Source organism: Nomia melanderi, chromosome 6 (assembly GCF_051020985.1).
Source record: "Nomia melanderi isolate GNS246 chromosome 6, iyNomMela1, whole genome shotgun sequence".
NCBI lineage: Eukaryota > Metazoa > Arthropoda > Insecta > Hymenoptera > Halictidae > Nomia > Nomia melanderi.
This window is the reverse complement of record NC_135004.1, coordinates 10,793,767-10,806,965: the sequence shown is the minus strand read 5'-3', so window position 1 is coordinate 10,806,965 and position 13,199 is coordinate 10,793,767. Positions and strand designations below refer to the sequence as shown.

Genomic DNA, 13,199 nt, shown 5'->3' with positions numbered 1-13,199 from the left:
AAACTATGAAAATAATTTTCAGTTACAATTTTAACCTCTACTTTCCAAGATCTAATTGGAAATATTGGTATACTAAATATCTATACATCTAAACATTAAATACATTCTAATAAATTACTCCTGTTTCTCCTCTAAAAGAAGCAACTGTAACATTAAACCTGATATGAAGACGAACCTACATAAATGATCCCAACAGTATCCATAATGTGCTTCTCAGACAAATTAACCTTTTAAATTCATTGTAATTAAGATATATCTATTCCATAAATCTTGTATTCATAACTATTCATCCACCTAGTATATTATTATACTACAATAAGTCATTATGTAATAAGTATTATTAACACTAGAACTATCAGACGTATCAGAATGACTCATTCCTGGTTTCTTCTTTTTGTGATTATTGAAAAGATAAAAGGTGCTTGTTCAATGAATTTCCGAAGAAATTGATTTAGCAATATACAAACCGATTTGTAAATCAATTGAAATTGCAATAAATGCATTGTTGGGCTTTCTATAGGAAAATTTCCAAAATCCAATTTGACTTGGTAGTTCTACTGTGAAGTAATAAGTATTGTATCCAAATATCGGTGGTTACTAATGACTCAACTCGTAATGTAACCACATTAAAATTAGCTCAAATATGGAAAAAAGTAAATTATTCTTTCTTTCGTAAATTATCCATAAATCTAGCGTTAAAAGACGGTTTTTCGCACGATCTGGTAAATACACCGCGATTCCACAAGAAATCGTGCTATTCAGAACCCGAGACGATTTAGAGATTATATTCGCACGTCGAAGCAAATAATTAGATGACTGGCGATGGAGTAATTAGATACAGAAAGTGCTTTTTCAACAAGACTTCATGTTACTTGATCAAACTATAAATTACGAACATTTTTTCGCCGTCTTGTTGGAGGGAACACACGGTAGCAAGGCTATAGTGCAGCTATATATGATACTTCTTGTCAGCTTGTCTGTGGAGGAACATGTCAGTAGTCACGTATGCGGCGCTCAGCTTAATTTACGGAGCGTAAACATAGGATATACATATGTATGCGTTTCATGATGTTTCCATGTTTCGCGATAAAGGCTGTACATTAATAACAATAATAGTGACGATGGCGCCTTTATTGGGCGTGTTGAGTCTACAACCAGCGTAAAAGGTGGCTGAAAAAGGAGTAGAGTATTTAACGTGAAATAAAAAGTACAGGATCATGTGTAATGTATGAAGTAATTGGAAACGAATGAAAGAAAATATTTATTCATTATTTGAACTGTTATGAAATTCGTCCCGGGATCTTTCCATTAAAATTCGTTCCTGTGTCCGTCTTTTCATATTAATTACGTAATTATAACGATTGTATTTATTCCCGAGTTTTCATTTATGATTATCGAATTAATTGGTTGAACTAAGGTGAAACTTCGTGTAACGCTGCATTTGAATGATACGATCGAAGAATTGCTGCTGTCTCTGTATGGCTCCATTAAAAAATTGCTTAAGAAGATCATACGTGCGTGTGCGCAGCGGTAATGCTCGGGGATGCGAAAACATATCATTACCTTAATATTTCAATTTGCAGAAACATGTAAGGGTAAACAAGGGCAACATTTATAATTGTTTTGCTGCGCTTGCCTCATGCGCTGTGTCGCAAGCTTTACTCATTCGTGACACGCAAACGTATGGATCTTTTTTCTTATTTCTTTTTTCGTACGGAAGGTTTTATATTTTTATTCCTTCGGGACGAAATAAAATGCATGTTATTTTCTGTTACGTTGAAACGGAATGCTCTTTGTTTTATATTTAAAGCGAATGTAATTTTATAATTGAGATTACAGTTTTATATTTTGTTCGTTCGCGTGACTCGCGATTTGTATTTTGCACGGAATTCTCGGAGATAAATAGTTAATTAATCTTTTCCTTAATTAACAGTGTTCAGTAGGAAAACAATTTGTTTTTCGTGTTTCTTTAATTGTGTGTAATAAGGTCGGTTAAATATAGTCTATTAACGGCAAGTAGTTGCTTGCTAATAAACTCCGATGAAAAATAAATGGATATTACTGGGAAAAATTCGGATGTTCTTATATGATATATTTATATAACAAATTAATTTTCTCAATGTTATTTACAATTTCATTACGAATTCTAATTAAAGAGTTTTTAGAACAGTGCATAAAACGTGTTCTGAAAATGTGTGTTTATGCGTCTGCAAAAAATGAAACGACTGTTCGTAATGCGGAGTCTACCGGGTGGCCAGCGAATGAAGCCATTGCTGTGCCAATCGTACCCACCGTTCTCTATAATCGCGTTATGCGAACCAAGCGATGCGATTATAGAGTGGGAATATTGTACTGCGATGGCGGCTCGCCACATGGAATACTACAACAGTTTCCATCGTACGCTGGAATCAAATTTTTATTATAGAATTATAGATAACAGTTCACTGAAAGTTTCTTCTCTCATGCCGGATAATATTTATTTACCAAAGTCTATATCTTCCATTAATTCTGTTGCACTCATTAATTTATCCATAGATTTGCAATATTATTAAAAAAAATAGTAACTTAACCCCTCACAATCTAATTTCCCTGCCACCCACATACTCTCCAGCTCTAATTTTATTTTATTTTATAATATACACTGTATAACATATGTACCTGTACTATTCTCCAAGAAAGTTACGTAAATATCAACTTGATTTTATTATCTATCTTAAATCATACAAAATAATTGCAATAGTTTTATTTATTTCTATTTATGTTTTCAAGTGTAACACTTTTCCGAACAGTTTACAACGTTCTATAACAAATTTGTATTGTCACCTCCGGCGCGACACGCGAGTGCAAAGGGTTGACCCTTTGCACTCGGAAGCTTCTCACTAGAAACATTCGACATTTTCCGATGAGACATAGACGACACTATTTGAAACGAACTAATTAGAAAACATACGTAATTTAAGACACAAAGTTATTTCATATAAATATTTCACATATTGATGCATTATACAAAACTTAATATTATATATAACATTTTGTAATTTTGTTATATCAAATCAAATGGTGACTGAGAGTCACCTCTCGAGTGCGAGGGGTTAATATCTTCCTCGTCTCGTCACGTCCGACGAGGTTCCGTCACAATTCGCGCGTCTCCTTGTCAGTGGTTCCGTCCTTTTCTTTTTCCCTTTGTCTTTCCTTCGTTCAGCCTGGTATCAACGGTGTCTGTGCCCGCGCGGCCCTGGGACGCCGGTCACGGAGCAGACGCGATGGAGAAGCAAAGGACGCCAGCCGATATGCATGCGCGCAATGTGCATGTGCACGCGCATGCCTGCGTGCATCCATGCGTGTGTCATGTGGGCTTGTTGTCCGCCGTCGCGTCTCTCGGGGGGCAAAACCCTAGCGACCAGCTGTCTCTGCACTCTAGTTTTATTTTCTCCCCTTCGCCCCGCCGCGGCGTCTCCCTCTTTTCCCCGTTCTCTCGCTCGCTCGCACCCTCCCCTCTATTTCTCTCGTGTATCTCTCTCCTTTCATCCCTCCGTAGCTCTTTATTTTCCTCGCTAGTTTTCATTCTCTTGTTCCCATCCCTTCTATTTCTCCATGTAACCCCGCTCCCCCCTTCATCCCTAATTCTTTTATTTTTCTCGATACTTTTCATTCTGTTTCTTTCCTCCCTTATATTTTCCTGTGTAACCCCCTTTTCATCCGTGCGATTCTTTTATTGTTCTCGCTATTTCTCGTTCTCTTTCGTTCTTTACGTCTACTTCTTTATCTATTCCCCTTTCCATCCCTGTAATTTTTTTATTCTCGCCTTTTCCCGTTCCGCTTTGCTCTTTAGCTCTATTACCGTATCTAACCCTTTTTTCATCCCTGTGATTCTTTTACTTTCCTCGCTATTTTTTTATTCTCTTTCTCTCCGCACCTCTACCATTGTATCTAACCCTTTTTCATCCCTGTGATCTTTTTATTATTCTCGCTACCTCTCGTTCTTTTTCGCTCTTTACGCCTAGTTCTTTATCCGATTCTTCTTTCAACCGTGTAATTCTTTTATTATTCTTGCTACTTGAGTTTTCCTTTTGCTCTTTATCTGTACTACTCTATCTACCCCCTTTTCATCTCTGTAATTCTTTTATTACTCCCGCTACTACTCGCTCTCGATCTCTCTTTACCTTTACTTTTCTGTTTAATCCTCTTTTCATCCCTCTAATTCTTTTCCTATCTTCTTCCACCATTTCTTCTTTCTCCTCCTCCGTTTTTCTTATTATCTTCTAATATCTGCTCATCCCTCTTTCTTTATTCATTCCTCTTCATCTACCCTATACTTTCATCCCTATCTTCCCTACCCCTCTTTACTCTATTCCTTTACTCGTCAAAAGACGCGAGCATCTATTGTAAATGGCCGACGTCAGCGCGGATATCTAAGAATTTCTAAGAGGGCTGAAATATCGTCGTTAATGCACGAAGTCGTTGTTTTGTTTATCCACCTTTCCCACACTAGTAGCATTTTATTACTGACTACATTAAAAATTGCTGTTATAGATTTTCTTACGTTTCTCACAAATGTCACTGCGAAACCTTATAATTATTATCTGCCAGTTCATATGCATTGATGGCATATTTGAAAGTGTATAATTACAGAATTATGAATTGCACAGAATTATAGCTTTATCTCTCCACAGTTGTTTCAATTAAAATCGATACATAATAGTTATCATTACTACTGTGACAGTTATTTCCGAAACTTTTTCAGTCCCTATTCTTACGTCTATCCACTCTGCCTCTCTCTCTCTCTCTCTCTCTCTCTCTCTCTCTCTCCCTCTTTCTCTCTTTCCACCCTTACAGTATCAATGATCCGCGAATCGCTCGCGCGCGCATAGAACCGCTCACGCCGCGCGGAACACCACTTCCACTTGTTCAAAGGGCGGGCAACTTAAAAGGCGCGCTATCTAGTATCGCTAAAAATAGGAAAGAGGCTTGCGGCCGGCCGCGGAGCGTCGACAGCAGTTCACCGGCAGCGCCACCGGCCACCACGCGCCGCACCTTTGATGTTTAATTATACCGTGTTTATTTGCACGGGGGTTAGATCAACAACGCCCCGCGGGCGTGACTTATGATCAGGGAAGTTGTAAAATCCGCCTAACCCATTTGCATCGCTAAACGGAATATGTTGCAAAAAAACGTGTACTTTGTATCGGCGGACTTCCTATTTCCATGGCGGAATGTTCAGCCGGTTTTGTATTGCTCCGAGGTTTGTTTTCGTATTATATTAGTATCATTAGTTATTTAGTATGAATGTATAAGTTATTCGGAATGAAACAGTGTGTGTAACGTATAATTGGTATTTTTGTTTCACTTATTTAATGTACTTCGCCATTCCATTGGAAAGATATTTTATTGGAATTTAGTGTTCAGTTTCTGCGTGAGACATTATTTTCATATTACTTACTTTCAGAAATCATTGCAGGAAAGTAGTTCCTCAAAAATAGTAATTAATTTGATAAATTTACTGCCGCATCTTGAAATGTTCACACATTTGAAATATGAACGCAGTAAACACTGAAGCTGAGAAATGAATTTTTCTCGCGTTTAATATTAGAATTTATAGATTTTGTTCCAGGATTAAGAATCTAGATGCATTTATCACGTGTGTTTCTATTAATATCTAAGTTTCTGTTAGTGTTTTTATAAGAGATCCAAGTACTTTAGTACCTTCTATGTATAATGCAGCCTAACGCGTTCCGCAAGCATACGAACATAGTTTGTTCCATAGAAATAGGATAATAAATGGAATCGCGCATTCACTTCTTTCTTTAATTAATCGCTGTGCGAGTGTTCTTTGCATTCGCCGAACGTTCATACCGATGCAGGAAAATAAATAAAACAGTGGAACTGCGCAGAAGCGAGAAGGTAATGCCCCATTTTTTGACCCTCGGAACAGTACTCACATAGGTGCGCTCCGTGGAACACCTGGAGCGTGTAACGCAACACACGCGATCCCTCATCGTGATAACAGCTGCCGTTAGTGTTTCAGCATTGAACACGATTCAACGCATACTGCATTTGTAATAACACGAGCAATGCATATGCGTTCCCCTTAATAAAATCGGAAATGCGTATGAAAACATGTGGATTTTGAAACTTTAAGGGGTCATTTTGTATGTTACTTGCTCATACCTACTCCGAAACAATGTAACAATGTAAAATACTTTGAATTTCATTACCAAGATGTAACGAACCTCGTTATTTTAGGCAGGAATTACAAAATAATCACTTTCTCAACAAGTTTTCGTCGGAATGACTCTGCAAACTTATTCAAAGAAATTTTTCAGTAATTGTATTTTAAAAGAATGTATTCTTTAAATGGTTGCATTCAAAATATACATCATTGATTTTAGTATTTTTAAATGTATGATTGTAAAGAAAAATACCTTTTATTACAGCTTTTCTTTTTAAAATAAAAATTGTTTCACCTCATTAAGAACAATTTAAACTTTTTAGGTTTAAGTCTTAAGGCACTTGTTTATGAATTGTTGTCGAGAATTGGGAATTTGCATAAATATTCGCTAGTCTGCTCCCTATCTTCTAAACAGAAGAATATTTAATGTTTACTATTAAATACTTACTATTTACTATTGAATACTTAATATTTAATATTTCACGTTGTATAATTAATATTTCATGTTTCAGGTTGTATATTTAATAACTTTACATTTCGCATTGTATATTTAATATTTAATATTTCACGTTCTATATTTAATATTCAATATTCCATACTTACATCTTTTTATTATAGCCCAATATACGATGTCTTTCAAATATATTTCGAACCATATAATTGTAAGAACGTGTATCATAGGTTGCATCATACCTCAACCGCGAAATCGTCGATGGCATTTATTGAGAAAGAAGTTTATATATCACGCGATTGGAGATTCGTGTATTTGTCTGGCTCGCAATTAAATATGAGTTATTCGAATTGCTTTGCTGCTAACCGTCCCTGCTTACAGGAGGATTTATAACGGTTACTAGTTCCATTAATTAAACACGCCGTTTAATTATATTAAGTTATAACTGCTCACGAGTTGTTAGCTCGATAATTCTCAACCTGCTACCTTTCTTTAGCAGAGATTATTAATAACACACTTACCATTCGGAATATTCATAGGATTATCTATTCGTGTTTTATTGTGTTGCTTAACATTGTTCGTCGTGGCCTCATGAATGCGAAATCAATTATCACGTGAACCGAGCCTTGCGTGAAAACGTGAGCAACTAAATTTCCTTGGAACACTTTCGTCGACAGTTAGAAAATAAATTGAGATTTTGCAGGGAAATAAATATTAATATGTTACCACTGAAATGATTTAAGTTCTTCCTCATATTTGAAGAAGATATATTAGTCCCGTAACGAGCTGTTGCCTGAAACGAAAAATGGAAAAGAGTAGGAGAATCAAATATCTTTTTAGAAGTAACTCAAACAGTTCACCCAAACTCTAATATTCTGAAACTTCTAAAAAAAATTAATACAGTACACTTGATTTAAATGTAATGTCGTAGTTTATCATTTCTAATAACAATATCCATAGGACTAGTTTAATTTTCATTGTGTAAAATATAGGATTACGGCCGTCAGAAATATGTGACTATGAATCAGTCCTACATCATTTGCAATAACGAAATAATCGTACGCGTAGATAAGCCACACATTTTATTCTTTCCCTTTTGTGTTCGTTTTTCGTCATTTCCTTTGCCACGGACACTTTGGGCCTGCTGGGATATATAATGCTGGTATCTGGTAGAATTTCGAGGGCCGGCAAGGCACACTATTAACGATCAACATCTGGCCCTTGCCAGCTGTCGTTGGTTGAAACGCAGCTACTATATAATATGCATGTATGTATTCGATGCATAGTCCGACCTCTTTTCTGTTCAGCTTCTTCCTGTTTCGTTGGCTGCACTACGGTACCTATCAATTGTTGTTCGAATTTCATTTCCTTCCTGGAAATCCTTTTTTTCCAGAATAACCTTCCGCGTTGTTACGTATCCGACTCGTTTTCTGTACAACGTTGGGAAATATTTGATGCGATCAGCGATGAACAATTGCAATGGAAATATTTGATTATCAACCGGAATTGAAAACGGTACTTTTTATTGAACCAGTGTATAATTTTCATTGATACTTCACTTGGGTATGTAATTATCGAATGGATCAACCAGCGAATTATTCCATTGTCTATTGTGCTAATGATCACACTAATGAACACTTTTGTTCATATATTGAGAAATATTTCTTTAAAATTGTGAATGGCTTGAAAATAATTCTGACGCGTGAAATTTCTATGAAGTACGCTTCGAATAAAACTTTCACTATATTTCAATTGGAAAATTAATTTCTGATGATAAATTAGTAACATTTTCAATCAGTAGCGAGTACAATTTTTAATGAGCTTCCTTCCTTGTACAGCAAATTATACAACTAATAGAGAATTGTAGTATAATAAAATGCAACTAACGAATTATTTAATAAGAGATTTGAGTGTTGCTAAATTTTGAAAGCGTTTCGCGCTCATTTTTTAATACGAGCAAAATCACAGAAAAACCAGGAATTTAAAAAAAATTGAAACATCAAATTAGAATTTTTTTTCAAATTATTATTTATAATACATGAAATATTAAAATAAAATAGTTTTGTTTCTTAATTTATATACATCGCATCGTCAATTAATTTAAAAAGCTATCGTCCACGTATCGTCGAAAATATTGAATATTTCCAGTGTAAACCTTCCTAGCGCAACGCTTTAACTGAACTCAGTTTCGAAATACTTACGTCGATGCGCCTTAGTGAACAAGTTTATAATTTGTTCACAATAATTCGGACTGCAAGAGGCTGAAACGGTATCAGTTTTCTTTTCCTATGAGCAACTCGCTGCGAATGGTTTATCGATACGCTGACGAATTGCCTCAAAGCGGTCAGGGATTCTAGATATTTGTAACGCGATAGTAAACATGTTTACTGACATTCACGGGTCTTCGTACATACGTCGTCGCTTGTAATCTACGAGATCTCGATGGAAATAAATTTCACGTTTGACTTCAATTTTTGGAGTCGAAGGGCAGTTCAAGGTCACATCTTCGTGCATTCATCTCAATTTATTTCAATACCACGCAACAAACATGCTAGCAGGAAAATACACAGTTACACGAGTGCAGCTGGAAGCAATGAAAATAACGATCTCGGTGCAAAAATATTTGTTATCGTCTATTTGTCTCCTGACACCATTTAAATTACATATAAAATATTTGTTCTTCGATTGTAACCCTCCTTCGTTCAATTTCCACTTGACAACCGTTTACATTTTACACTTTCAGTGTTCCTTTATGTTTTATACTGTTTTAAAGGTGCAGAGGAATGTTTATTTTTATTTTGTATTTATTTGTTTTGCGAATTAATCTGGTATTTGAAGTAAAATATTTTCAAGTGAAACATTTCTTATTCCGAATGTACAAAAGATATTTGTTCTCATTCTGCAGTTATCTATTCTGTGCACTAGTCTATTTTAAATAAAATATTTTGAAATGAAATATTTCTTGTTTCGAATGTACAAAAGATATCCGTAACATACAAGAACATTTATTCTCATTCTGCAGTTATTTATTCTATACATTAATCTGTTACCCGAAATGAAATATTTCCAATAAAACATCTTTCATTTCGAACTTACTAAAGATGATTTGTAGGTGAATACTTTAAATAACACATCTTCCACAGTAATCTGAGTATTCTATATATATTACATATTTTCTCAAACCATCATTCCATAAATGCTTCTATAGTACCAATTTTCGTTCAGCGTTGCTTATCATTTTTTTTTATTCATGTTGACATTAAATGTTATCTGTAACTTCAATTTCCACATAGCTTTATGTGGATAGACTAGATAAATACAGTGACAAAAGTTGCATTGGAAAGTTTTATTTCAAATACATTTCATATTCATCTACAAAATGAAGGTCTAGGTCAGGTAGAATTTTATACGAATAGATAACGTTCTTATAAGTAATCATAATTATCGCGAAAAAGATTTTGCGACTTGCGCAATCGAAATTCCAACGCTGACTCGTTACTGAATTGTTGCTGCACTTTCAGCAGGATTTGACTTTGTTTGCCGCCTCCGTTATATAAAATTTTAATCGCAAGACGTTGCGCAGCGGAATTTATGTGGTACATATTGTTCGTCTCTTGCGACAATTCCGTCACGAATGTTTAGTGTCACGTCTGGAGAACAGAGAACAATATTTAATCACGTTAAAGAAACATTTCTTGCCGCCATAGAACGTGTTGTAAATGCATATTGACGTACAAGTGAAGAGTCTTTCATATTTTTATCAATCTGCCACCGTCAAATTTTACTAGACTACTCGAATTTCGATTTCCCCATGATTTTTATCTATAACTTGCTTCACCTGTTAACTGTGCGATTTAGCTTCGAAAATCTTAGAAAGATAAACAAAATTATTTTTAATCTAACGCATATTCATTATCTATAGTCTATCTACATATTATAATTGTTTGAAAATTATTTTTGTAAAATTGTCTGCCACTTCTCGAATATGTATGAAAATTTCTTTTGGCACTTAAAAGCTGAAACTACATAGTTTACAATACCTCTATTAAACTTAAGATTTTTAGATATGTTAATTTCGCTACCTAATGGTCTAGTTTCTACACTTGTTTGCATTTGTACATATATTTTGTTTATCTGTCTTAACCTATTACTGCTATTTCAGTGTACAATCTTTCTTGCTTGTCTATTCGAAAGCAATTTCAGAAAAATAGTTTTGTGTATGTTGTACGACGAAAGGGTAAGAAACTGGTTTTATAACTGACTACCTGAAATCTATTTTTATCCTAATAGTCAGCGTTCATGTAAAAATGGCTGATCTGATCAAGTTGGTACGAATCTCGATGACACCGGTGATAATATTTGCGATTCAGATAAAATTATAAAGTTCAAGTGTTGCTCGTTGATTTTGGTACTCTTGCATTGCTTTGTATTAATGAAATAAATGAAATTAAGGCATGTCAGCTCCGGTGATAAAAAGGAAATTCTTTAATGAAAATTAACTTACCGAATTGATAATTTTACAGTTATTAACATTTGTATAAATACAAATACTTATATAAACACAAATGAAAATGACTCGAAGTAATTAACCATGCTTAAAATAAATTAGCCCAACAATTCAATGAAAATTGAGAAATTCGAATGAAGATGAATACAAAGAACAATTTAAATCGTCTACTTTCGTTTCTCCTTTCTTCATTTTTCTTCGTCTGAATTATTTACCTTATGGACAATATTTAAAAAAACCTTGATAAACGATTAATCTCGACATTTTTTAATAATATACAATCCCAATACTCAAGTGTGTTGTGTAAGAAGATTGAATATTTCGCGAGATATACATCGCGTTAAATTATTAATATTAGGTACGATATAAATAATTAAAAACTGTTATTTATAAAGAAAAGTGAGAAACGCAAAATTGAAATCGGAGATTTACATGCATCGTATGAAGTCTTGAAGAGTATTAAACGATTATCTCGTCACTAGTGAAGTTATCACTAGTGTATACCAGTACGGCATTATCATTCGAATATCGCGTTCGTTTTTATTATATTCGCATCGACTCATTTTTCATTGGAATCGCAAATATTTGTAGGCCTTGCGCAACGAGCCTCGCGTTCGGTGGGGGCGCGTTCAATGAACGCCGGAAGATTAATGAAACGACGTAGTTTTTATGACGTAATTGAAACTTCGTCCGGGAAGACCGATACGTCGGAAGAAGATGAACGTTCCCCGCGTAAAATGGCATTATCTCCTTAAGAAAGTTTAATAGGTAGTTGCATCATTGTAACTGGTTCAGACATTTGTACAAATACCGTGCCCGTTTCGCGATCGCGTATCTTATCGTCCTTCCTTCGATAAACTGTCGGATAAACGAAAATATGTATTAGGTAAGACCGGATTAACCCCTTCCCCTGTGACGCTGAGTAACACTCGTAATGAAAGTTTTCAATTGATGTTGGCAAATCTGAATGCTATTTAGTTGTTTTTCGTATAAATGAAGTATTACTCGTCTGTAATCAATCTTTAATCTTCAGAGTAAACTTAGATGTAATACCGAGTCACACTCGTAATGAAAATTTTCAATCGAAGTCGGCAAACCTAAATGCCATTTACTTGTTTTTTATACAAATGAAATGTTACTGGTCTGTTATCAATCTTTAATCTTTAAAGTAAACTTAGATGTAATATCGAGTCACACTCGTAATGAAAATTTTCAATCGAAGTCGGCAAACCTAAATGCCATTTACTTGTTTTTCGTACAAATGAAATGTTACTTGACTATCATCGATCTTTAATCTTTAAAGTAAATTTAGACGTAGAATAAGCATCGAATTCTTTTCTTCTTCTATTAAATTATTAATGAGAAAGCACATAGTTCTATCAAGCACAGTCGTAAAAGAAATCATGGGTTAAGGGGTTAACAGGACTTCGTAGTGCGGCATTAGGTGACTAAAGGGGTATTCTGGTATGGCCTGTCGAAAAAATTTATTTCTTTATGTACATGGATTGCACACATTTTTAGAAATGTGTTTTTCAAATTTTTCAGTGATATGCGGAAACAACGTTAGAGGTTTCTGGGTTTTTCAATTTTTACAGATTTTTCTTCCCTCGTTAGAGATGATACTGTAATTTATATTGACAATTTAGATTTTTTAGATATTTTTTTGTAGTTTAAATAATAAAAAGAAGAATGAAGGCACTGTGAACGGTACTAGGGTCGACGTACTACACCGATGTTGTCCCTGAGGGGTTGAACGTGTTTTTCTCGAAACTATAGTTTTCGAATTTATTGCCACATGTCAAAAAGCAGCATATGGATCGGGCTTAAATTTGACCCGTGTTAACAACAGGTGCGTGGGTAGTATTGTTGGCACTTCAGTCATACCAGAATATATCTTTTTCTGATTTTTACAGTGCTTTAGAAATAAGAAAAACGTGAAAAAGTGAAACTTCGAAACATTACGTAAAACACGTAAATTAAATATTAAATATTAAATATTAAATATTAAATATTAAATATTAAATATTAAATATTAAATATTAAATATTAAATGTTAAATGTTAAATATTACC

At 34.5% G+C, this 13,199-nt stretch overlaps 1 protein-coding gene across 3 annotated transcripts in view; it reads left to right on the top strand.

Moving 5' to 3' along the window:
* The window catches only part of Ipk1 (Inositol phosphate kinase 1), a 276,465-nt gene that overhangs the window by 38,180 nt on the left and 225,086 nt on the right, over positions 1 to 13,199 (top strand). The gene's annotated exons all lie outside the window — the stretch shown is intronic.